We start from the raw sequence: 24,812 nt of genomic DNA, 5'->3' as shown, positions 1-24,812 counted from the left end.
TGGATGAGAGCTGCTACGGGGGACAAATGAGTGACATCCTGGTCTTTCCCCACAAACTGGTTATCAGTTCTTGGGGTGATGGGAAAAAGACGATTGGAAATCAACATTTAGGCAGCGCCAGGCTCTGTACGGATCTTCATTTAAGCAGTAGGTGTGGTGACAAACCAGCCTTAGCTGTACCTGAGCATCTGCTAGTTGGCACGGAGGCCGGAGTGCAGCTGCCGATGAATGAACCTGTGTTTACAGAGGGGTTTCCCTGCTCGCCAGCTCCTGTAACCATGGACAGCCAGCCAGCCGCGTGGAGCGGTCCTGCTGGGGGCATTGTGAGAGAAGCTGACGGGACCCTTTTGTCTTGCTTTTCAGCAGCTGACAAGACTTTTGTGCTGCAGCCTGAGCGCTGTGTCTGCATTGGCAAGGACGTGGCTGCTGCAGCAATGTGGAGACTGCCCCCATCCTGCCTGCCCTACAGCAGAGATGGGGAAGCCTTATGGTATTGCTTTGAACTGACAAAGAGGTGTCAACTTTGTCCCAAAAAAGAAATAATTTACCAGGTCTCAGTGCCTCTGTATTTTACTACATGACTATCTGAAACTGCTACAGACGTGTCTACAGAGGCACAGAAAATAATGTTGGTGGGGGTTTCAGTTTGCTAAACACTTGCTCGGAGCACCATCCACTACCCTGCAATCAGTAGAAAATCCAGCATGCTTTGCTGTTGCTCTGACACTGGTATTTTTCATGGTAGGAGGCAGGGAAATTCACTCTGCAGTTGGATAACCTTTCTTTTGAGCCTGTGCTGCCATTTGCACTGTTAGCTTCACACAGACACCATGGTATTCACCAAATTGTGTGCCTTTCAGGTTAAAGCATGTACATAGGAACAGCTTAAAGCTAGTGGTTCTTGTCATTGAAACACAAAGTGGAAATTTACTGTTGCTTCTTCACTTGCATTTACTTTCTAGACTGTTTCCATGGTTATCTAACCAGTTATGGTGGCTCTCTACACTGAGAAGAATTGCTGTCTGGCTCTGGAAGCAGCTGAGAAATGTTTTGGTTTTAACGGTGTGTTTTCGTCTTAGTGTACTGGCATCCTATCATTGCCTTTAGAGAGAGAAATCGCATAAATACAGACATTCACAGTTCTGTTTACTGTAACTGACTGCTTGCAAGCACTTGACTCTGCTTGCAATTGCTTGGGCTTGAACACTTAATTATAGTCAGGAGATATCGGAGGTCAGTATCAAGGAAATAAGCCCATTTGACCAGCTAAGCCTGGAAGCTAGATTTAAAGAAATCCACAGAGTAACAAAAAGAAGTAAATCTCAGCTTCAGTCTGGTGGACAGCTGTTATTCCATGGGTTTAGCTGAGGATGGAATGGTGTTCTCTGCCCATCTATAAAATGCTGTACAAAACATTAAAATAGATGCTTCTCATTAGTATTATTCTTTCCCAAAGACTTTCTGCTGGCCTTTAAAAACAAATGTATTTTTCCTCTTTTCACTATTCACCTTGCACAAGCTAACGTGTAAGTTATTGGCAAGCTACTTAAAAAGAGGCTCCATTCTGGCTGTGTATCATCCTTTCCTATCACATTCCTATGGCGTTAATATATTTTCAAGTGTTGTATGATGAGTCTACTCACTGAGATGTTTTAGAGCTTCTTTCCCAGTCTGCTGCCTCCTTGAGGAACATCTGGAGGGGTGCTGGAGAGCTGTCATCACATGGGGTGAGTCTCGCTGCTGAGCACAGGGCTTTCCATGCACGAGCTGAAGCGGGCTTTGAGCCTCCAGCCTGCCTCCTCAGCCCAAAAAGGGCCGTGGAGGAAAATGGGGTCAGCTTCAGGCTGGAAGCCCTGAGAGATGCCTCTGTTGCTGAGCACAGATGCTTGTGTTTGTCCTGCTGTGAATTTGGCTGGGGCTCTGTGGTGTGTTTGCTGACCCCACCTCATTCAGCACTGACAACTTTTTCCGTCCATGCCCTCTCCTAGGTTTGAACTGACAGCACGTAACCACAAGGCTGTGGATCCCGTTCTGGTTAGACATTATTTAAGGGGTCCATTATTTATTATCAAGTAAGCAAGTACAGATAGGAATGACATAGTTTGAGCTATGAATCATGCCTGACTCAAGTTAAACGTTAAAGCTCCAATTCAACTTCCATCTATATCAAATGCTGTTTTGCTAGTGTCACTAATACACGCGAACAACAACAAAAAATAGCTGTTAGTACAAGAAACCCTCTAATGTGAAGTATTCATCTTATCTTGTTTCAGACTAGGTATTTCAAGTGTGTCATTGCTTGCATTTAACAGTTGTCAAAACAGTTGAATGTGGCAGAGGGCTTGTTTCTCATCAGCAAACTTTGCAGCCTGTCTGACTTCAGATAATAAATCCCTTTGTGGCACAAAATGTTTTCCCGTGGAGAAACTAGTTATTAACTTTTGCCTTCGTAGAAGTTTTAATAATACACTGTGTGAAGGAGATATCTGTGGTTTGGATGGAGAAGAGATGAGAAGAAATGCAGCAATTTGTATTTACATATTAGGCAATGAGTCTGGAGAAGTGGGGATGTGATAGGATTAATTATGCAGGGCTGCAGCGACAGCCAAAAAATCAAGCACACAAATATGGACGTATCTTCTGACTGCTCCGAGTGCTGGCCACCACAAATACTGACTGTGAAGTTGGCCCTGCTTAGTTAGCTCATTATTTCAAATTAACTCTCATTTCCTCCAGATGCACATGGCATTAGTCATTTCTATCTGGTATGCATAGTTTGCTTAAATATTTTTTTTTTTTTAAATTATTCTTCTTTTTCTGGACTTGGCTTAGTAATCCTGGTGCTGCTATTTCTATACCCCACTGCATGGCTGAAACACTGCACAGAACATTAGGGGAAGAAAATAAATGCACTTAACTGGGCATTCCAAAATTAATAATCCTGTTGATATTAGTGACTTAGGAGCCACAAATGCTCTTACAAATACTTGGCAGTCTCCAAATATTTTAAAATAATTAATATTCTCATCTGGTAAATGAACACAAACTAAGTTACGGGTTTAAGTTCCTCTTATTTTTTCTTTTAATATTGCTCTTTATTTTTAGCTTTCTTCTTTGTTCCCATGCTACTCTGTTGGATGAAATTGCAGCTAGCCAAAGGTGTTTGCCTTTGTCACAGGCTATCATTATTTTGCATGGGAAGTGAAAAGCCTTTGGGTTCACAGGCAGGGAGTGCTCTTACTGTATGGCTGCACAATGCATAGCTCCAGTGTTCTCTGCCATAATCAAGGCTTTGCTCACAATTGCTTTGCTGGTATTTACTTCCTTGTTGTTGTTGTTATGTTGATTCAGCGCAAGGAATGAACTTTCTGTCACCTGCAGTTGCTCTTACGGTGCTGGTGCCTGCTGGTTGGTGGACGAAGCACAGGAAACCCCTGGTATCGTACTTCCAGGTAGCTCTTACACCAGTTATCAGCCAGCACCACTATCCCATGTACATCCTGTGCCTTCCTGCTGGAGCTCCACCTGCACTCCCCCACCTCAGCACTCTTCATTGCTGATGCTAGATCCTCACTGGGAAGCAGGGTCCCCAAAACCAACATAGTTGACTATTGCCACTGGTAATGGCAGCAGCTCTGCCCTTCATGCACAAGCAGAAAGAGATGGTCGTTGGCACAGTCTGTGTACTGTTAATATTTGAAGTATGCAACTTGTCTGGGAAACCCTAATTAAGACCATTCAAGTCCTGCAGTGTTGCTCTTCTGTGGCTGGTTGTGAAGACTTGAAGATGTCAAATCTAGCCCTAAAGTCTCAGCTGTGGGCTCTCATTCTTGATGCCAGAGCTCAAAATATTCTCTGCTTTTCCTAAGCCCTTGAAAAAATGTTAAGAAACGAGTGACGTCTGTCTTGCACATCTCTTCCTGACATGCAAGCAGTGGATCTCATGACCACCAAAGGATATTTTAAGAGTGGAGTAGACAGCTTAAGAGGTACAGGCTTAAAAATTAGCGATAGTTTTAACTGCGTAGGTTCTTGGGCTCTTCACTTTGTAGCTTGGTGTGGCTTTTAACCATCAGGGTTAATTATTTGAAATACAGGCTAAACAGGATATATAACCCTAAGTTCTTTAGTAACTTTTGGAAATCAAACCTTGTGTTGCATATACAATATATATACAATATACAGCTTTATAATATCGGGCCAAAAAAAAATGACACTACTCTAGTTGAGACCTCCTTGGATGTATGTACAACTTTGCACGATGTTGTGGAAGTGTCTGATGTACAAGAGCATAATAAATCTCCTGCTGTGTCTCAGCTGTAGGGAAATAGCTCCATCTCTGAATTGTCCTTGCAAATGGTTTGCTATACTTGAGGGGCAAATTGCATAAGTAGGCAATTAGTAGTAAAAACTTCACTCCTCACCACTGGAGTGCAACAATGTGCAGCTGAATGTATTGCTCATTTGCCCCTGGAAGTTCTTTTTTGCTTCTTAAACAGTCAGTACTGGTTGAGTAATCTTTTTTTTTCATATAAGAAAAACAGCTCTGATTACACAGCCACTGCTCTCTGTATTTCCATCCTGAATACATCTCAGACACGTTTCTCCTTTCAGACCTACATGTTGAGTACTCATCAATACAAGATACTTCGCAATTACCTCAGCTTGTTTCAGAGAAGGCAATTAAGCATGTGATGCGATTCTTGTAAAGCGATGTTTTGTTTTAATAGATCGTTTTGAAAACAAATTATGATGATCCATTGAACGCATGGCTTGAAGTGCTGCTGATTCATGCTGAAATACTGCTGCAGCCACAGGTGGTAAATCAGCCAAGGGAATATATAGGCTGCAGCCCTCTTTCCAAGGGGGAGTATAAAGTGGTTGAGGAGAAAGTAATGGCATGGGGGAAAGAAGTAATCTTCCATCCCTCGCAGAGTAACTCGTATCCAGAAGTAATTACATCACTGTCTCAATATTTCCAATGTCATCAGTTTTGATAATTATGTATGTGCCTGTCTGTAATAAGCAGTAAAGTTTACCTAAAACAGAGTATGTCTTTTTGGCAAGCCACTACATCTGCTTGGAAAGGATTATGTGTATTTGCTGACTCATCTGGCATAGGTATGTGATTATTTTACCTCATTAGGTCGAATTTGAGGAGGGTTTCTAAGACTACTTAGTTTGTCAATTTAAACAGTCCTGGGACCAGCATGGGGAGTTAGTAGACAGAATGAGAGTGTTTAATCTGTTATCTTTCTTCAGTAATAGAGCAAGATTAAGAAAAGGTTGAGGATGGACTCTGGAATGCCTGAATTTGGTCCGGTACTGCAAGGAATTGTCTGCTTGTGGAATTCATCTTGGGCTCTTTTGGTGCCAATTAATAATTGAGATCCCCAGTGTTTGCAAGCAGAACCTTTGCCTGATACCTCCCAGCCTTTAGGAATGTCAGCTTCTGTGTTGATTTAAACATATATATTTATGACTATTCAAGAGTTTTTTCAAAAAAATTTTTTTTTTTTTTCTTAAGAATTTAAGATACACCTGCATAAGGCCTGGAGCCAATTTAGGATTTTAATCAATAGAAACATTGCTGAAGCTGTTTCTGCTGACAGATGTTTTTTTTTGTGTAGGAAAAGTTCTTAGTTTACACAAGACCTGGTTTTCATTTTAAAATTAATTCTTCATTTTAGGTATCTTAAAAGACATATTTCTAACATAGCTTCTCACTCCATCTCCTTATCTTCTCTGCGTCTCCATGCCAGCTGGCCAGAAAACCCAGGGCTTCCACAGGATGTCTGCAGGGGATTTTTATGGTCCATCTGAGTGCCTGGGGCACCCTGCCTACCTAAGTGGCCGGGAAGGCAGGCAAAGACTTTGCCTGAGCAGGAGCACTGCTTCAGTGAAGGCCTAGGCCGTTCCCTTCATTGCAGAAGTGCTGGCTAATGCCAAAGCTGTGCAGTCACTGCAGCAGGTGGTTGGAGTCTCTCAGCACCCACTGATCCCATATAGAGTTTGGGCCTCCTCTGCAGCCTGTTTGTGTGTAGGTTGCCAGGGCCAGCAATGGCATGGAGCCACCTCACACTGGCTTCCCTTGGGGAATTAAAAGCCATCTTGGGCCAGATCTGCTCTGTCCGCTGTGGCATGGGCTGGGTGGATGTGTATCAAACAACTCAGGAAGGAAACAAAAAGGTTTATCATGACATAGTTCCCAAATACTCTTTTCTCCCTTCTACAAAGGCTTATTGGTGTCACAGTTGGCTTATGGGTATGTGATGGGAAAGGCTAAGGGGGCACATGAGGAAACTGATCCCCTAAGTAAGGTAACCTCCTGCAGTAGGTCCCCAGGTTAGAGCAGCTACCCCATCCTTCCCTTGGCAATGGAAATAGCTGTTTAAAATTTAGAGTACTGTGGCCTAAACCTGCTTGTGGATCATGACTGACCCTCAATGCGGTCCTTACAGCAGAGTCAGGTTGACATTGCACGTCACAGTTTTGTGAAGGGATTGACTCGTGTTGTCTTCCCACTTTTCAGACACCATGCAGCATCTGGGTTTTCAGAAGGAAGTACTCAAGGCAGCCTAAAAACCAAAGCCTTCTGAGCTGTTCTGTGTGTTGAATATGCAGATTCAGAGGTCCAAACCCACAGTTAGTTTAGAACATACTGACTGGAATATTTCAAATCCAATTCTTCATCTTTTAATTTCTGGGAATAATTCTGTTGACATCACTGCTGACATAGAAATTGTCAGTCTTTGAATTTCATTACTGTCACTGTGGGTGCCATAGTAATGGGAGCATTATAATGATTTCAACTCTTAGAACACAAAGAAAATCTCAGCTTTTTTGAATTACTTGTTTATTCTCTCTGAATTGAGAGAAAATTCTAGCCTTTGCTTTTGTTTTGGGTATCAAAATTAGAAGTTTGGTTAAATGGTGATTTTATGCAATCTTTTTCTGCAACTCTAGATTGTTTCTTACTTACCACAAATGAAAAACAAAGTGAAGTATAGGAAAACTTGAAAAAGCTAGCTTTTCCAGATGTGACACTTGAGGACCAGATGTTCGCAGAAAAGGCTTTTGGCTTCCTACCAAGACATCAAAAATGTTCAGAAGAAGTTAAAATACATTTTATTAATTGCAAAAATCTAAACAGAATAAGAAAATTCTTTGTGAAGAAAGAAAAAATTATTCTGACTCTATTGTATTACACAGATTATAAGGTTTGAGTTCCATACTCAGACTGGTACGGATCCATAATAATTCTTAAATCAATATCTAGTTCATATTTACACTACTGTTCAGGCAAGAGAGCTTAATATTGCCTAGGTTGTTACCACAACTTTGAAAGCTTGCAGTTCTCTCCGACAAATCACCTGAGATTAAGCTTTTAAAAGGTTTACATTAGTTTTAACATGTACATTTATTCATTCATTATTTCAAATTGAAAGAAAACATAGAGCAGTCTGGAAAAATCAAGTCATGTTCTCATACTGGTTACATTCTGCTAAAATATTTTCTGAAATTAAACAGTAAGTGGAAACTTAGGTTTAAAGGATATGTGGATATATAAATGGTGAACTAAATTTGTTTTAACAATCTAACTGCAGGCATGGAGCATTAGAAATACTAACCAAGGAAAAGAAAGACTTTAAATGAAAATTGTAATGGTGAAGTCTCATTTTTTGGTCGATCTCTAAAAGGACAATGAAGAGAAGTAGAAAACTTGCTACTCTTTTAGGAAATAAATAAATTAATTAAAAAAAAAAAAAAAAAAAAAAGCCGGATGTTTCTCCATGTACAACCCTTACAGCCATGTCTAGAAAATGGGAGTTGTCTGTATCAGATAAATCCCTGATTGCATGTATTATTGCTTTACCAAATTTTCCAGACCCGGCAGGATACACTTTGAGCTCATGTTTGGAGATAAAAGATAACATTTGACATTCACATATACCACGTGCAATGTCAGCTCCTGCAAGCTGAATGCAACCCATCCATGTTGACTTTTCTCTGGGGCAGAAATTCCATGACACAGTCCCTGTGTGGTCATCACCCTTCCCTGAGCAGCTGGTCCAGATGGTTGTCCGAGGGGTTCCTGCCTACAGACAGTAAAAATTGGAGACGTTTGCTGCAGGTGAGACTGAAATGGAGCTGCATCCTCTTCAAATGTGACTCTAATGGACTCTGAACAACCCAGGCAGTGTTAAACTCATTAATTTGCCTTCTAGAAAGTGAATCTAAAAACTTGCACGGTTTGCTTTTGTTTCGATACTCTACTAACATTCATTCAGAGTCCATCAAGATGAACGAGCAAAATACTGTGTTAATGGTAAAGAAAATATTTGTTTTCTTTTAAATTTTTCAGACCACTTATTTAAGTTCTTCCTTAAGGGGGGGGGGGAGGAAAAAGTGATTGAGTAGTTGGTTTGAGTTCTGTACTTTTTGTATTGGGCCTAAAATGGTTTGTTGAATTTATTCTGAATTGGTGCTTTTAGTTCCCACATACCTCTTAATTCCTGTAAATAAATTTGTTGTTGTTTTACATTAATATTCAATATTAGCGATAGAAATAAGTAAGGACAAGTAAGGACTTTTTCTATGCATCAGATCTCATAAAGCAGGAGCTCAGACTGTGCTCCAGGATTAAATTATTAACTATGGTGTATAATACTAACGACAGAAATAGCAAGGTAAAGAAATCTATATATATGATATTTATTGTTTAATAAATAAAATAGTTCACCAATGACTAATACAGGAGCAAATAAAATCAGAATTGGAAGGAAAAAGGACACAAGATTAGATTTTCAATTTTAGTGTAAACTAATGTTAAAGAAATATTGAGTTCTTGAGGTGCAAATCTTATCTCTTAAATCATTCCCAAAAATCAAAGATACAAAACCAACATTAAAATGTTATCTTCCAAAGCAGAAGGTTTAGAACTCTTGCTCAGCAGTTCCCCAGCTGAATTATTCGAACGGTAAAACTACATGCATACCTTTGCATGGGCACTTCAAAGGTGGAAAATGCATCGTATACTAACTTAGCTTCTGAAGAAAAGGAATCCAATTGTGCAGAAGAAATTACAGTACTGAGTAAAGGAAAAGATAAGGGAAAAGTCTTTATGGGCCAATGAAGCTCATTACACCTTGACTGCAAAAAGCAGGACCTCTGGGATTGTGTTTTTGCCTCTTGTTGTGGTGCCAAGTCAGGGAATGCACCTACTGGTCTAGTATCAGTTGGTCACTGGCTGTCATAAAGCCAAAATGTGCTACTTAAACCCTTTAAACCTTATTGCTCTTTACAGATACCTTAAAGGAGGCTGTAGTGAGGTGGGGGTTGACCTGTTCTCCCACGTGCCTGGTGACAGGACGAGGGGGAATGGGCTAAAGTTGCGCCAGGGGAGTTTTAGGTTGGATGTTAGGAAGAACTTTACTGAAAGGGTTGTTAGGCATTGGAACAGGCTGCCCAGGGAAGTGGTGGAGTCACCATCCCAGGATGTCTTTAAAAGACATTTAGATGTAGAGTTTAGGGATATGGTTTAGTGGGGACTGTTAGTGTTAGGTCAGAGGTTGGACTCGATGATCTTGAGGTCTCTTCCAACCTAGAAATTCTGTGATTCTGTGATTAAACTTGAACATCTGTACATTACTAATTAAAATAAAAAATTACCATGCAAAGCTCAATGGTATGGGGAAGAAATATATCTTGGTGTTCCTCATTAAGGTCCAAGGTGAAGTCTAAGACATGCTGATAGTTTTAATTGTGGTATAATTTTGCCTGGGGATGATGTATATATTTATAATGTGGTGATTCACAATGCCTTTCAGAAGGAGGAATACATACTTAATGGTATCTGCATCCTCCATTGTGGATAGATGGTTAGCTTTTTTATCTATCTGAGGTGACAGTATCTTTTCAGGACATGTGGAGCAAAAGAAAATACTATATTTTCATTATTACTGCCTCACTACTGTTGCGTTACTGCTGAATCTGATTGAAAATAGTAAAAGTAGATGAATGTGGAATGGGTGGGAGAGGAAATGAGGTAACTGACAGAGTCAATGGTTGACATAGTCTAAAACTTTAAATTTATGGCTCCTGGAGCCCCAAATGCCATCTCTGGAAGGAGTGAATGAGGTCTTTCAGTGGAGCTGTGCTGGTTACCCTGGATCCTACAGGCTTGAGGGCTTCTGGAAATGTTTCCTGTTTTGGTGTTGTGAGGGTGCCTGTAACTCATGATTAGGTTTCCAGACCGCTTTGTCCATGTTCATGTTTGGGAGAAATCTGAGAACAAAAAACAAGTGCTCCATCATCTTTTGTTTTCCAATTGAAATGTTTTTATAGAAACCAAAAGAGTCTGCTGGACTTCTTTGAGGAATGAAATAGGATAGCATGAAGAAATAACATGTTTTTAGTGTTTGTTTGTTTTACAAAAGATAAAGATGACATATATCACTTGTTTTCATTTGGAAGTCACTTTCCATTAGAGCCACTCTTGTTTCAGTGTCTAATTTACCAGTACACAGCAACTTCAGTTGTGAAATTCAGTCATGTAAAATATGCCGTTTGTATTCAGGCTGCACAAATATTACAGCTTTTTATAGATTCTTCTTTCTTAACAGCTTTTAATATGAATTTTCACAGTCTTCCACCAGGGCAGTCTGTTGTTTTCTCTTCTTTATATTCCATTTTTCACTCTGGTTGCCTCACTGCCTCATGCAGACCTTAAAACACATGCTATTCTTATTTACCTTGGTTTGTAGTTTGTCTTTTTTCCCCCACCCCCAGCCAGGAAGCTAAAAACAGGGTGTGCTTTTAAAAAGCAGGAAAGTAGCTTTAAGTATCTTGATGGCTGTAAAATCTTCTACTTAAAAAAAAAAAAAAAAAAAAAAAAAAAAAAAAAAAAAAAAAAGGCATGATTTCCTTGGACACTGTCCAAAGTTGTGGCTTTGAAAAATGATAATTTTAGAGTCCCTGTCCCAGTCTAGAAGCGAAGCTTCATCTAACAACACAAGCAAGGACTTCCTTTCCTCCTCTCCTCCCCTCCCCACTGTGACTTACAAATAGCATTTTTCCTGTAGGATAAATAACTTCACTAAAATAGATATATAAACCCTCTGTAAACCTCAGTCTGTTTATAGCTGAAATCCAAGTGTTATTTTGCAGCTGGGCTCTGCATTGTATACTGAACCTCGCAGAAGGTTTTTAGCTTCTTTGAGATCTTAGTTTGGTGCGTTTGTTCCTTTTGAACAAGAAATCAGCCTTATTCCTGATCTTTCTCCATGCTCATTTCTACACGTGATAGGTATGGTGAGGCTCATTAAAAACACTATGGCAGAGGTTCCTGGGAAGGTGGCGTGAGTCCTGCTAGCATGCCTCTGCTGCTTCCCTGCCCTTGTGGAGCAGAGGAAGCAATTACAAGCAGGGTGAGCCAGAGGATGGAAATCACGTCAGATGAGAGAGGCTTGGTGGCACTCGGCCACGGTGTAACAACAGTGAGGCGTGCACGTCCCCAGGCTACGTCTCCAGCGGTCAAGGTCATTGGCCACATGCTCGGTAATGGAGCCCGTGAGGAGTACCAGGCTCCCTACTGGCCTTCCTTTGTGGCTTATTACTTGCATCATTCGAGGCAGGTAGGTTAAGCCTGTAAAGTGATGCTTGTGCTGCTTGATCCTGTTTTACTGCAGACACTGAGAAGGGTTTGGCCAAACAGTGCCAGTCCCTGGAGCACTCCTGACCTGTGAAGGGAGCTGGGGCCTCCAGGTGCTGAGATGATAGATACCAAAGCAAAGCTCTGTGGATTGCCATTATATTCCCACTCTATTAACCCCTGTTGCTTTGCTTTTTAGATTTCTGAGGTCAAGGAGGGGGGAGAGGAAAAAAAAATAAAAGGGAGAGACAAGATTTGTGCAGGATGTTTTGTGGGTGAATTCAGGACAAAGCTGGTATCTTCATTTCATAATAAGCTGTGATTTCCAAACTATGGGTCATGGTCATAACAAGTTCATGATTTTTGAAGGTGATGTTTTATGCCTAGAAGCACTGGCAAGAAACACATTTACAAAGCAAAAATCTGGGGAAGCAGTCCTCTCTTTATTTTGCCAGAGCTACTCTTAGGTGCTGACCACAAGAAAGCGAGGTGTGGAGACAACTGGAAAATTATGTTGCCCTTCCAGTTCAGGTCTTGTTGTCAGAATATGCAAGACTCAACAAGATTAGAGCAGTTTTGCCCTTTAATTTAAACAGATGCAAGTGGGAGTCACTAGCAGATTTGCATCATAACTCTGGTTCAACCCTGAGTCATGGGATTATTTCATTCTGCTATATTCATTTTTGATGAACCACTTTGCTCCTTGTTTGTTAGGGAGGGTTAAGCACTAATTCCTCAATGAAATACTTCTCCCTTGTCGAAACTTGAATGGGATATTTTCCAGGATGCAATCTCAGAAACCACCCTTGGCACAATAACTGTGCCAGAAATGCCTCACCAGGAAAGCAGATTGCCTGGGGGTGGGGAACATTAATGAAACGGGGGGGGGGGGGGGGGGGGGGGGGTGCTTTTTGAGGACTACTTATATTTCGATCTTCCTTCTCTTGTGACATCAGTCAAAATTTTTCACACTGAATGAAGTCAGATGTCACATATTTCTTTGAACCAAGCCGTAAAAATTCCCAGCTCTTGCTCAAGCAGTAGACGAGACTCATTCCTCCTTTCTGCTGAGGCAGTTTGACTATTTCACGTGGTAGAAAGAGTTATTCAGCTCATGGCTTTCCTATCTGTGAACAGCAGACAGGACCTTATCTGCCTGACTGTTGAAGCAACCCCAGGACAAGGTGCTGACTGCGGATTTTTACAGGAACCTGTGTGTTCAGATGCCTAAAGGGCAAATTGGGCACGAGTGCAGAAACTGAGTGCCTCACCCACACGTGCTGAGGAGCTGGCCCAAAGCATCTGCAGAAAACAAGCCATCTGCACAGTTCCAGGCTGCAGCTGCTATAGAATCATACCAAAACACTAAATTGGAGCTTAAGAATGAGAGGTAGGGACTAACGCAGTGCATAAAGGAGCCACAGGCTAGCTGAGGGATGTAGAGAGGTTTTTAATTCAAAAACCTCCTTGAGATCTGTAAGATGTTTCTGTAACTCCAAACTTTTAATAAAGAGAAACGTTTATCCCAGGATGGAAAACAGAAAATACAGTTACGTGTAGGCTTGACTGTGGCTTCACAGGAAAAATGAAGAAATGGATTTATTTTTTCAAGTCAGTGTACTTAACCCAGAGTAGATTTAAAATGTAGAAAGAAAGGAAAACAAGACCATCTTAGCCTGGTACTGATTTCCTTTTACATTTTACCTATGTTTAAGTCTGTGTTGCTTTCTTTCCTAGAAATGTGATCCTCCCCAAAGTAGATTATGTAGCTATAGAAGCAAGACTGCACTGCTCTTGGAAAAATCTGCATGCCTTTGTGCTTACATTTCCTCGCTTTTGCGTCTGAGCTGAGCCCCTGACAATTGAAAATATTTAAAGAAGGAAAACTAAACTCCAGTGAATGTGAAAGGCATTTGCACAAAAATACAAGCTGCCTTCCCTTGGTCTTAATAGAAAATCCTTAAAAGGATTGCATATGCTATATCGATAAATACAACTCCTCATTCCCTCTATGCTTGTGCGCTAGTTCTGAAAGTCTTTGTTTCTATTTTTGTCTCCTCGTTCTTTATCCAAATAAAGATCTGTAAGTAAGTAAGTTTTCTGTCTGTCTAAGCTCAGCAGCTACGTGGTCACATCTCCTCCATATCATTTTTCCTGTGAACTTTCAGTTCCTTCTCCTTCGCTTGGAATAAAATCAAGCACTCTGTTAATGGCCAGGACTCTGCAGCAGGAAGACCCTACCACATCTCCTCGGGGCCTGTGCATGCAAGAGGTGAAATGCTATCGGTCTCGTGGAACTGTGATGAGTAACTTCAGAGTCACTCTCCTATAATAGAAACTTAGTTTAAGAGGAGAAAAAAAGTGCTGGTGTGCCTCAGTGCTTTCCAAAGCCTGTTTTTGCCATGTAAAGTCAATTGGCTGTAAGCTGTGGGCCCAGCTTGGCTTCAAAGAGTGCCTGGCTCTCCATTCACAAACTAATGCTCTAGAGAGCTGCCAAATTGGGGAGATTATTCTGTCTCGTTTTCTGGCAAGCCACGGCTGCGTGTATCACTTCATTTATATGCTAATTGAGGCCAAGCCTCCAAATAGACTCCATAGAATATCTGTGACTTGGCTCCCTCTCTATGATTATTCTGCCTTCCAGCAGCTACAGTGTGTGCTCTGAGCCGGAGGAGATTTAGTAATGTCTTCATCTACCAAGTCCCAAATCCTGGCCCCAGCTTTCGGAAACTGACAGCTGAAACAGAGCAGTGCAGCTCACTTGCATGAAGGATTGCCGTGCTGATGTGAAGGTGAGCTCACAACATTTGTTGATGGGGACTCTCTCCCTGTTCCAGCTTTAAGGAGATGCTGATGTTTCTTGTGCCAGCTGGTGTAGTAAGAGGTTGCAGAGGGCATGGGTAATTACAGGGATGATGTGTTGATGAGGTAAAGCAGCTAGTTCTGTTAGCTCCTCTCTTCTGCTGGCTCACGTGTGATTGAATGGCAAAAGCTCCTTTGCTCAATTTTCTGTCCTCTTCTTAAAGCTCAGTGAACATCCCTGCACTGTCAGTCATTCCTTGAGGAGCACTATGTTGTTACAGAAAGAGCAGGTACAAAGTTGAGGATGAATTTTTCAGCAAATGGGACGCTTGCTGCGGGCTGAATTCACCGAATGTTTCACCAAAGGCGGGTGGGAAACATATGTGCTTGTGGTACAAAATCTTTGATTTTTTTCAGAAGGAAGCTTTAGTACCTCCTGCTTAAAGCAGGGATGTGACAATGGCTTATGAGCATTTCTTATCATTAACCCCAGGGATCAGAGCTCTCTGCTAAATTCTGAAACTTTCTTATGATATCACTTCCATACTTCTTTGAACTTTCTGTTAGAAATCTATCAAGGTGTGTTTTAAAAAATCTTGTTAAAAGAGAACTGAGCAGTTGAAATTTAGGAAGTTCCCAGCTGGCAGTCACCTGTACAAATCCTTTGCAGACCTGCACTGCAGCGCAAGCTGTTACGGCAGTTTATACGTGGGAGCACAGAGTTACAATATGTCTAATTTTTTGATTACTCAGTGAAAATACGGGATGTCACAGTCCTGGTCCAGGTGCCCAGACAGGTGCTTCATAGTCTACCGGAGAGCAAGAATGGCCAAGAAAAAGCAGTTGACATGAACATGACAAAAATTCCTGTGATCTCCCAGGCCAGGTGCATGCTCACAGCTTTGAAATAAGGAATGATTTGCAATTGGGATTCGTGACTTGGGCTCAGGCACCTACATTGTCTGTTTGTACATGGGGAATTTGCTGTTCTCGTCTGAGTTGTGGCAATGCCCACCTCTCTTCCAGGAAGTGAGAGGTATCAGCTCAGTGTGAGTTTCCTGCCTGAGGCAGTTCAAATTTACGCTTTGTGTGCTAGGTAATTGGTTTATCCAGGGCACAAGCTGGCATGGAGACACCCTCCGCCTCACCTGTTGACGTGGAGTCATGATCTGGCCGGGAAAGGAAGGAGGACTCATGAAGCCACAGGCAGATAAAGGAAGAGGGAGCAAAACTCTTTTGCCCAACAATGAGGCAATTTCCTGGGATGGACCAGTTGTGGGATCTGCTACTTCCCAGAAGTGCTTGAGCACTTTTGTAATCGGCTCATCACTCATCAGAGGAACCTTCCATGGGATTTCCGAAGCCTGCCTCTGCATTCACTGTACTTTGTTACCGGGAACAGCTGCCTCAAGTCTCCTCTGAGCTGCCTCAGGGTTATGACCTGTTGGCTGACAAAAATAGGTGCCAGGTGAGGTTCCTGCCAGGGCATGACTGCCAGGCTGAAGGAATATCTCTGCCTTTGCTCAAGGAAGTGGCTCATTTATTTCCATGACACTGTTCCTTTGTGTGCTCCATGGAGCAGGTTTTGGCAAGCAGTGTTCACGCAAGTCTCTCTGTTTTAAGTGGAAAAGCTCCAAAGCTGATAAATTTCCTGTGTCAGAGAAAGGACATCACTGTTCTAGGCCAGGATGCTATCGTGAGCATCCTGTTGCTCTTAGTGCTGCAGTTCTGTTACTACTGGAGTGCGATGCTCACTCCTTAGAAGATCTGGAAGTTTTAAAATTTGTTAATTTCTTTATGGAGTGAAAGGAACTGTTTGAAATGCTGTTATTTTTACATTTATATTTTTCTTGTCAACCCTATTGTCTCTACTTGTACTCTAATGGGATGATTTAATTTGAGAATGTTTGTCTTGTGGTATCAGACACTGCCTGACACAGGATGCATCCCATCTTACAGTGCTAATTGTGTTTAACTTAGAGCAGAGGTTTTAACCCCAGACCCTCTCAGATGGATAGGGCAGGAACATGAACACAGGTGTCCATTGGCCAAGACCTCTCCACTGTGAAAACAGTTTCCACTCAGTGACAAAAACGATGGCTTTGACTGAAAGGTAAAACAAACAAACAAAAAATCCTTCCAAAATACACTGGATACATTTTCTTATCATGTTAAGGTTAGCTGACAATACCAGTTAATTTTGAAATGTGTAGAGCTATGTTTCACCAAGTTTTGCACCTACAGTTACAGAAAATTCATCTCTTCCAGCAAAAAGAACAGCACAGGGGTGGATTTAACTGGAGGAGAGAATTAGCTGGGGAGAGGAACGTGATTTAAAGGGCAAGAGGAAGAGTAGAAGAGATCGTTTTCCTGTGGTACCACCTTTGCCAAGGAAAAAGAAGCTGGTGTATTTAAATATGGGCTTCCTTACTGTAAGAAGATAGAAGAAGGTCAGCAGCTCCAGAAGTCTTACGGGAGCACGCCCAAGAGTTGTTTGTGGTTAGTGTCCTGTTGAGTGCTTCTGAGGGGGATATACTTGCAGTGTTTTGTCTGGGTATTAAAAACACACACATTGTGATGCTGTCAGTTGCACTAAGTCTTGCTGAAGGTAGTGGGTGTAACAACCACCCTTCCTTTGAGTCAAGTGCAAAGTGCAATTAGGCTTTAAGGAATAGATAGCTGAAACAATGGGAGCCACCACCCCAACAAGCGTACATGCAGAGCTGTTTAAGAATGCGTGTGGCATGGGTGGAGGGTTTGATAACAGGCTGTGTTAAGGTGCAGGTGGCTGAATATTGTTCATGTGGAAGAGAAACCAGAAAAAACATCAGAGCAGCACACATCAAGAAAGTCCTGACAAAAGAAATACTTGCTGCCTGACTGAATAAAAGCTTAGAGACTTTACAGGAGTCAGGCACATGGAGCTCAAAGCAAGCAAGCAAAGTGCTAGCTGCTCCAGGTACAATGGATCAAGTGTTATGGAGTTGCTCTGAAATCAAAAGGTTTTGTTTCAGAAAAATAATGGTGCCAGGCTCCATCACCTGTCCATCTGCCAGAGAGCAGTGATGCCAAGGTATTGGGCATTGCCCAGCTCAGGATGTGGCAACGCTCAGATGGATCTCCCCAGTACTGCAGTGGCAAAGAAACAGGGATCTCTTTTACTAGCTGTAGCTAGGCAAGTGAATCTGTTCTAGGGAATGTCACTGCAGATTTCAGTGCAGAAATTACAAATAAACAAACAGCAAGTTGAAGGGAAAGGCTAGGTCAGAATAAAATGAGAACCAGGCCCAGCTAGCCCACTCTAAGGAGTGGGCAAAAAGGAGTATTTACTTGCTCCAGAGCTGAATTTGGCAAAGTGAGACTTGCAGTTAGGTTTGGAGGTTTGCATTTTCACTTGATTGTGCAGTCAGTTTGACCATTGTTCAACTTTACACATCTTTCTGATTACTACAGTGTCTCACATGCTCTCTCTTGAATGAGACCTATCTTGTCACCTAAAAGAGCCCAGATTTTATGCATAGTGTATGCTTTGTTAACTAGATTTACCATGTGAATATGTTACCTGTCTGTGACAGAAAGGTTGTCCCTTACTAGCTTTATTCAAAAAAGACTTCTGGCAATCTATTTATAAACATAATATTAAGAAATTTCTAATGTTATAGGTTTGGGTTCTAACAGAGACAAAGTTAAAGAACACCTAAAACAGCACCTGTCATAGATAGTTCCTTGGGCTTTAAAGTGCCTACAGGCTCCACATAATTTCCTGTACAACCAAGTCTGACTTCTATTAAAGCGCTGTCTGAGTCTGACTTGCATTAGTCCCATGAGTGATTGCTAAGTGTTGATTTAGATTCTTCTTACACTTAGGTTGCAGAAAATGAAAAGCAAATGGGCTTAAGGCAAAACTGAAGCTATGCTGTACATCGTTTTATTGCATTCCTCTGAACCTCAGCTAGCTCTCCAGCGATGCACCAGCCAAGGTACTGGCTTTTCAGAGCTTTTTAGCATGCATTACCCAGAGTTAAACCTCTAGATTTTCTTTCAACATTTTTCAAAACGTTCTTATATGTAAGAAAGAAGTTTTTAGCTTTCAAAGTGAGAATACAATAAAAGCAATTATTTTCTTTTCCACAAAAAAAAAACAAACAGTGAACAGCATAAGATACCACAGATCATACATGAAACGAGCCTCCTGGCTCATCCAATGCAGTGCCTCACAAGCACAGAGGTAATAGCTGGTTAGACCCAAAAGGTCTACAAATCACCCATTCTGCATATACCACAAGCCACAAAATACTCCCCAATGCTCCATAAGGGCTTGCACACACATAGTACAACCCATTCAAAGCCACGAACTGGTGTGTGCCACAGTTGCGCTGCTGCAGTCACAGCAGCCAGCATCTACCATCTCCTATAATGTTCCACAAGAGGCTAGCAAAGACATCTGAGACTTTTTTTCAGCATCCTAAGTACTAAACACACTGAAGAGCTCTCAAATAAAATGCAAGCAATATATTCTGTCACACAAGGAGTAAGCAATACATCCTATCACATTCTTCGGTTAGACTTTTGCACTCTGCTTCTCTGACGTAGGTTCAAGGAAGAGGTTTCAACATTATGTGCATACCTTGCACCTGAGCATGTACACACACAAACACCTTTCCCTGTGATGTTTTGGAAATGACTTTTGGATCTTTACGGCACAATGGTGGTGTGTCTTCTGGACTCTGGAAAGCCAGAGGTAGCACCTCTGTCTTTCCTGTGCATTTTAAAACCCTGCCAGCAAGCAGCCAGGGGGCTTGGCTGCCCTCACAAGGGTCCATCCTGGAGGCTGAGTTTACTGGTCTTTTCAGTTGCTGGTGAAAGACAAAACTTCTCATCTGTGCTTGAGATTAAGCAAGTTTGGGGTTCCAACCATCTGAGCAGACACGTCTCCTGGGACTTTCAGTGCTCAGATGCACATTTTAAATCCTTACATCTATGAGCTCATTTTCCTCCCATGTTCCACTGACAGCCTTCATTTCCATTAATAATTACATGTGAATTGCCAAGAAGATTGCCCCTCGTGAAAAAAACACCTTCTGAAATTTCAGAAGCAGCTGTGTATGTTCAGTATTACTGTATCTGTGTGCTGCTGGCTGAGTCACCGTGCCCTGTTCCCTGTGCACATGCATAGACATGGAGGATTCATACTTGATTTTCTTATCCTATCAGACTAAAGCATCACATACAGTAACCTAAAAGACACGTGCTACGGAGGACCCTACAGAAAGTAGGGATGCTCTCAAAATGTTTAATATTTGGTTTTAATTTTTAGTTCAGCTTAGGTCTTCAATTTATCTGAAACAGCTGCATCCTTTTTAGTTTAATACATAGAAATAGCAGCTCCGCTAGAGACCAGAAAGTTAATTCTCTAAAGCTCTTACCAAATAAAGTGGCTAAGGATAAAAAATCTTAGTACTCTTCTGGTAACAGGTAGATGAGAACTTGCTTCCCATGAAGGATAGACTTAGTCTGTTGATGTCCAAACAGATCAGCAGTGTGACATTTGTTTCTCACAGGAAAGTCCTTTCCCTGGAGTGCAGGCAGGAAATCCAAAATAAGAGGAGGTGAATACCAAATGACCACTGAGGGAAGGGGAGGATCAGAAAGAACAGTGTTCGCTTGTTGTGTAGGCTAGGGAAAGAAAAAAGTGTGTGAGAAATCAGTGTTTATTCCTACATTTTGCGAAGTGCTCTGACTGCAGAATGAATCACTTCTTTGCTGTGAAGCTATAGTACAATCACCGTGCCACCTGGTGAATCCCTGATTTTCTCAAAAAGAAAATGAATTACTGCATTACTTTCCAGGGGAAATATTACACAATTCATCTTATCCAACCAATAAATGAGAGGCCCTTACGTTCACAGCACCTGTTTTTCTGACTACCGACCACTGAGAACCAGCAACTTCTGCAAAATACTTGATTTCTCTGTCAGAAATTTTGGTACAAACTCAGTGACCCAGTAGTGGGCTAGCATTAATAGCAGCACCCAAGTATTTAACACAGGGATCTTTTGCTGGATATACTTTGTCCAGGCTAACACAGCCCTGTGAAGCTGCTGTGCTCTGAATATGTGATGGCACATTACAGGTCTAACATGAGGTGGGAAAGACAGGAGCCAAGCGAGCTTTGTTGTCACCCCTCAAATCCACTGATAGCAGCTTCGATTTGGACTGTTGCCACCCCATCAGCTTCCCCCAGAGTTCAGGACTCAAATGCTGGGCAGCTGTGCCAGCAGTGGGTAAGGAGAGCTAATTGCTTCAGCACGAGGAGCAGAGGAAGAGTGATTCACCTTGTAACAAAGGGCCCTGCAAGGCTCTGCTGTGTGGAGCTACTGAGATGTTCTGTGGCAGTGAGGCTGTGAAGCAGGGGCTCTGAAAGGGACATTCCTCCCATTGCATTTGCTGACTTGAAGTTTTTGTCAGCTGGGTCTTTGGGCTTCGTGCCAGCCCAGAAAAACGAACAAAGGCCATTTCTTCAGTTGCATATGGTCAGGAAAAGAAGGAAAAGGGGAGGAAGAATAAGGGACTGTAATACTTTTAAAAGAGGAACTTTTTTTTTTTTTTTTTCAGAGAAGTAAAAATATCTCATTTATATAGCTGCTGGCTATTGTAAGCCCCAGCGTAATTCTTAAATCTATGTGAGGTAGCACAGATCACATGGCTTTAACATAGTACAAAGGCCATGGGAAGTGAGGATAGTTTTGAAACCGAACCTAAAATCCTACTGTGGTCAAAAAGGGAAAGAAAAAAAAAAAAAAAAAAAAAAAAAAAAAGGAAAAAGAAAAAAGAAAGGAAAGATGCAACATTAAGCCCAAGAGAGAATTGCTTGGACTGGATTTGTCCAGCAAAGGTTATTTCCACTCATTTAACATTTTTTTTTCCCTCAGTCTCCTAGGTTCTTCAGAGAGATTGTGCTCTTAAGAAAATGTTATCGGGGCTGGGTGATTTCTATGCCTTCTGATAAATAAATAAGATGCTGATGTATCCGTAGTTTTCAAAACTCACATTTCAGTTTCTCAGTCATTTCAAAGCTGTCTAACTGAGCTGCTCAGGGATTTCATGGTGCTGCTGTCCCCTGGCCACGGCACATTTGACAAAAGTTGAGCTGTTAGATACCCTTCCCTGACCAAATTCCAATACAGCTGCATCTTTGCGCTCTCTTCCTGAGCTGCTGCTGGGTGCGAGTGGCACCAGTTTAAGCATTGCCAAATTCTATTAGAGTTCTCTTAAAAAAAAAAAAGGTGAGAACAAAATTTTAATAGTGAAGTATAACTGGCTATTGTTGCTATTGTTGTCCTTTCTTTGTATAAGCTCTTATCAAGGTTTTGAAGTTCTGCCAGCTTGTTTCCATTACAAGGAAAACTTGATACCAGCTGGAATTTTTGGAGTACAGAGGGAGTGATGGCAGTGGTCCTGTTGACTTACACAAATGTACACAAAATCCTGTGGTGTTTTTTTTTGTTTGTTTGTTTTGTTTTGTTTTTTATGAATGCAGAATAAGGAAACTGGAAACAATTTTCTGCTGAGACATCTCTGCCTTTTCAGCAGCACTAGCCCCTAGGAAGCTCTGTCTTTTTAAACTTCTTTCTAATGTGGTATCCACTGCAACTTTTCTCATTCTCTCACTTCTCTTCAAGGCTTTTTTTTTTCACTCTCTCCTGCCCATCAGTACTTCGAGCTATACCTATCAAGTGTTCCAGCCCTGTGCTTATCTGCCCCGAGAGAAGCCTCCCTGCTCATAATGCGTAGCTTCTACTCAGTATTTTGGGTGTCAGATTCTTTTTTTTTTTTTCTTTTTTTTCTTTTTCCTGCCATCACTACCCCTGAGAGTCTTTTGAGTCTTGCAGTTTGCTTAATCCAAGCCTCAGAGGAATGAAAATGGTTATTAACACTTTCAGTGTAACGGCTGGCTGCAGCTAGTGACATAAAAACCAGCTGTCATGTTCACTCTGTTGATCTCATGCACCAATGGGCAGATAAAGCATTAGAATCAAGATAATTTGCTAAAATGGAGGAATCAGACCCTGCAGTATGGGCCCTACCTAGTAGATGTAGCACGCATGAACATGCTACAGCCCTGTTTCATCTACAAAATAGGGTTCCTTTTCAGCATGCGTACCATATTAAGTCTTCTTTGCATTAGCATCAAAAAATCTTGACTTCTGCAATATGCCATGATTCAAACCATATGGTGCGTGAGAAACAGGTGGAGCAAAGCCTGCGCAAAAAGAATGAGAGGAGGAAAAAAAACATTTCAATATAATCAGGATAAAGAACTACACTTGTGACCATTACCCTCCCAGCAATTATTATCAGAATAAATAGGTGAGCCCTTCCCAATAAAGAAATTAACAGCGAATGTGGGCTGAATACAAGGAGTTACCAACTGGCATGCTGTGCCCTTTAGGAAGGTGTTGCTAACAATTATTTGGGGGGTATTTTATATATAGCCTTGAGTTGCTACAGGATGGTTCTCTCTGACTTTCGGGGCAATTATTTCTGGTATGCTATTTTTGCTATGATTTTTCATCTCTGTTGCAGAGTTTTATTTCAATGTCCTGATGGTGTGATTCTTTAACCCCTCTTTTTAAAGGGGTTGCTGGAGCACTTCCCGTGCAAATGTTTTCTGAGGTGTTTATCAGCAAGATGGCTTCCCGCTATAGTTTCTGTGAACGCTCTTTTTAGAGATGTTAATAAAAATAAAAGGTGATTTGCAGAAGGTGTTAATGCTTTTAGCCTGACTATTGGAAGAGGGCAGTTTAATTGGGGTATTTACAACTGCAAATCCTCTTTTTATTTTTCCTTGTGCTTGATGTCTGTCTTCTTTTTATAACAAAAACAGTATGTAGTTGCATGTTCTTATGGCAGGGAAAAGCCAACGCAGCCATCCAGCTGTTAAAATCAGTGTTAGATGTGAATTTTGTATGGATTTCCCACTGCATGGCAGGAAACCAGCTTTCAGTGCTCCTTCCCCCTCCTCCCCATCTAGCCTTCTATTAGATTAATACCAGAAGCATGAAGTAACGTTGCACAGAAAGTTGTTGCTTTTAGCTCTCAGAAAACTTGGCAGCCTCTCCAGAAATGAAGGGGGGAGGGGGAACCTGAAACTTCACTCGCCAAAGAAGAGATCTGAAGCATTCAGCAAAAAAAAACATTTTTCTCTCATTAAATCTCTGAAGTTTTACAAGCCAGCTAATGACAAACTATTTAGAAGCCTAATGAGGATCAAGCATCAACCCTTTCCTCTCTGTGTTTGTTGGCTGGCTCCTTTAGCATCCCTTTTTCGTGTTACCTGATTTATGTCCTGTTAGTGAAGTGTATAGTTAAGATAGCGTGTTTCTCTTCTTGGTTGTGAAAGGTTTCTCAGATAAGTTTACAGGACAGACCTGGGAGCTTGCAACCCAAATGGCTGTTGTTCATGAGTGCTGGGATGTTGCTGCAAATGCTTCAAGGTTTTGGTAGTACAAAGAAGAATGGGAAAAACATGCAATGTGCAAACAAGGCGTTATGAAACAGAGGAGAGACCACCCCCAGCGTCCTATCTCAAATATCGCAGTGGTCGTGAAGCTACAGCACGAAATTATAATTTATTAAAACAACGTGTTAAAGATTGTCATATGTTAATTTCCTGTGATATTCTGAGATCATCAAGCGTATTTTATTGCTTCCTGTGGGCCTAATCCTACATCAGGCGGTGTGAACTTCATTGGGAGCGTGTGGGGTCGTGGTTGCAGGAGCAGCACAGACCCAGGCAGAGAAGCGGGCACAGGACGGCTCCGCAAACAGGCAGCCCAGGCTGCTGGTGAGAGGTGCTGTGGGACAGGGACTTGTGCTCAGAGGTGAGGTGAGCAGTGGTAGGCAAGGATACATGCCTAAAGCAGCAGCCTTTGCACAGTGTAACTCCTGTAAAATGGCCTTTCCAAGCTTGTCAGAGTTTCCAAGTAATTGAGTGCATTTATTTTTTTGGTTTACCATCATGCCGCTGGCTGTGGTGTTGCCTCATAAAGCCTCTGGTTATAACAAGATGCTTGGTTATAGCTGTCCTGGCTGTAGGAGCTGGATTTCTACAGCAGAGATCAGTTTTAAAGATAAGTGCCGCATCAGACCCCCCAAAAATCATTGGTCCATCTTCCCCTTTCTGCCACATGAATGCATTTTCTGAATGCATTTGGCTCTGCAATGCTCTCCCCCGCTATGTTGCTAGCATTTTGTTTAAGAGGGACATGTACTGCCAGGAGATTAGATGCCTGGTTGTTGCTGGACTACTCTTCTGGTTTAGGCTGAGTTTGCATTGGGTATTACTGATTTTCCA

The 24,812-nt window shown here is 41.8% G+C and overlaps 1 protein-coding gene across 6 annotated transcripts in view; it reads left to right on the top strand.

Moving 5' to 3' along the window:
* PHLDB2 (pleckstrin homology like domain family B member 2) overlaps nucleotides 1–24,812 on the top strand; it is a 117,336-nt gene that overhangs the window by 23,488 nt on the left and 69,036 nt on the right. The window contains exon 2 of one of the 6 annotated variants that reach the window (XM_082754513.1): nucleotides 14,298–14,445. The exons of the other annotated variants lie outside the window; for them this stretch is intronic. The gene's annotated coding sequence lies outside the window, so the exon portion shown is untranslated. The remainder of the gene's footprint in view (nucleotides 1–14,297; nucleotides 14,446–24,812) is intronic. 6 annotated transcript variants of the gene reach the window in all.

Source organism: Aythya marila (genome assembly GCF_965140915.1).
Source record: "Aythya marila genome assembly, chromosome: 1".
Classification (NCBI taxonomy): domain Eukaryota; kingdom Metazoa; phylum Chordata; class Aves; order Anseriformes; family Anatidae; genus Aythya; species Aythya marila.
The sequence above is the reverse complement of the archived record's forward strand: the minus strand, read 5'-3'. Positions and strand labels throughout refer to the sequence as shown.